The following is a 2726-nucleotide window of genomic DNA, read 5'->3' as shown; positions in this document are numbered from 1 at the left end:
TCTCGGTATTTATATTTCCCTATCCATCTATCTATCTATCTATCTATCTATCTACTTATCTATCTATCTATCTATCTATCTATCTATCTATCTATCTATCTATCTATCTATCTATCTCTATCTGTCTATATCTCTCTATTTACACGGTGTAAATAAAATCATAACATAAACAATTAGATATAAAAAATAATAATTTCTTAAAGTATGTGTTAATCCCCATGTACCCAGCCTTTGTGGACACCCTGTATATCTCGCTATCTATATCACTCTGCCCTTCTCTCTATATATATCTATCTCTCTGTATCTATCTGTTTATATCTTATCTATCTATCTATCTATCTATCTATCTATCTATCTATCTATCTATCTATCTATCTTTCTTTCTTTCATTCTTTCTTTCTATATCTATCTTATTTTCTAACTAGCTAGCTCTCTCTCTCTCCCTCCTTCTCTTTATCTCACTCACTCTCTATTGTTTTCACTTTCATTTTTCAGGCGCTATTGCTTTCACTTTACGTTCAATCGCTATTGTTTCCACTGTAAATTTTTAATCGCTATCTACAAACAACAACGACAAATTACTGACAGAAAGAAGTTCACAATTACTGATGAAAGTAATTTCATACATAATTTGCTGACAGAAGTAACTCCATAAATTTCACTTAAATCCGTACAATTAGGTAATTTCCCTACAAATTTCGTATTTACTCTTGCAACAGTTTTGTGTTTCACTGACAAATTTCGCTTCAACCCGTACAATTCTTCATTTCCCTGAAAATTTCACATTTACTTTCTGCTCGTCGTATTAAGAAATATAATTTCCGTTACCCTGCTATCTTCTTTGTTTACTATCATTTGCCCACGTGTATTTCTGCATACTCATATAACCATGCCTAGAAGGAAAATGTCACATTTATCTACAACGTCATGGTCGGCTAAAAGAATGTCTCTGTCCCGGGAAACGAACAGACTGTGCACTTCAAAAGCCAGAGCATCTCAAAGTTATGAACAGATGTATGCGCAGCTAACTAGGAATAGGATCTCCACTGCAGAACGATGAGCCGTTGCAACAGGTCAGGGAAGCAACTTTTATGATGCAGCTTTCAATTATGATGCAGCGGTTTATTATGTAGATGACATTAGAGTTTTCATTTGTGCAATGGCAAATGAGCGCATATATTGTAAAGCAAGGAGTGGCCTGGTGAGACACTTGCACTGTGCTGCAATAGAGGAAAGGGTAAACTCCCTGAAATAACCCAACCTCCAGAGTCATTGAAGAAACTGTTGTCATAAACTGACCAATATTCCAAGTACTTCCAAAACAAAATTAGACAATACAAAGCTGCACTACAGCTACAAGAGATTTAAATGAGCCAGGATTCATGCAAACTTTCAAGATCCAAGGTCAGATTTATCATCTGACGATGCGGACGTAAGAAATGCAAAATATGGTATATAGTTAAACTGTTATGAAATACCTCCTATGATTGCAAGCAAAATCATTGTGTATTATTTTCAGTCAATCGTTCATTCACATAAATATGTAGTCAGGTCACATTCTGAAACCAACAGATAAAATCTGTTTTTGACAAATTTCTTTTAATTCCTGATTCAGAATGCGTTTTCATCTAATTTAAGCTGCGTATAAATGCTTTCCAGTAGCATATGCTTTCCTCTGTATATGCTTTCTTGTAACACGACATTTTGTCTTTCCTCTAACTTTTTCACTGGGCAGAAGTAATTATTTATTGTTCTATGTAAGCCGTAGATAGTATATAGAAATTAGTCACTATTTCACATTGTCTATTGTATTGAGGGAAATGATACTTTTTCGCATGTCACCTGTATAAATATTCAATGTAAAATATAAAGTGAAGTTCCATGTGTAGCTAAAATTGCATTTTGTGTGTTGCTCTTATTTTGAAAGAATTACAATCGCAAAAAGAAGAAAAATGTTAACGTAGTAATAATTTATACTGTATTTTATGGTTGCGAATCATTGAGATTAATTACTGAAATTAATAAAAATGTCGTAAAATTTGAAATGAAATTTAGAAATTTTCCTAGCATTTCATAAACTGAAGATTAAATTTACGAAATTTTTACCGAAAATCGTGTGAAAAACATTGAATCCACAAAATTTGTTAAGTAAATTAACGAAATGTGAATAAAGAATGGTTTCATTATAATACATTATAACCGGCTAAAACAAGCAAACAGCCATGAACGGATTACTTGCGAATAAAAGTGAAATGTCACAAAACGGGTGCTTGAGTAACATCGAATGAGAAACACACCAATTGATGTCGGAAAGGATATGATTAGATTATTCCAGGAGGAGATTAATGCGACTTTGTTCTGCTCTTGTACATGTATTGAGTGTAAGAGGCTCGCTTTGCAACCAACTTATTCTGTGTTCTAGTACAACCATGGGCTAACCAATACCTAAGAAGTTAAATTGGTAGACGGAACTGCCTGAAAATCTGACCCACCTCTCTCTCTGTACAAACACACACACACACACACACACACACATACACACATATCTATATATCTATCTATCTATCTATCTATCTATCTACTATCTATCTATCTATCTATCTGTATGTCTGTATGTCTGTCTGTATGTCTTTCTGCCTGCCTGTCTGTCTATCTATCTATCTATCTATCTATCTATCTATCTATCTATCTATCTATCTATATATATATATATATATATATATATA

This window comes from Octopus bimaculoides, chromosome 1 (genome assembly GCF_001194135.2).
Source record: "Octopus bimaculoides isolate UCB-OBI-ISO-001 chromosome 1, ASM119413v2, whole genome shotgun sequence".
NCBI classification, from domain to species: Eukaryota; Metazoa; Mollusca; class Cephalopoda; order Octopoda; family Octopodidae; genus Octopus; species Octopus bimaculoides.
Note: the sequence above shows the minus strand (reverse complement) of the source record.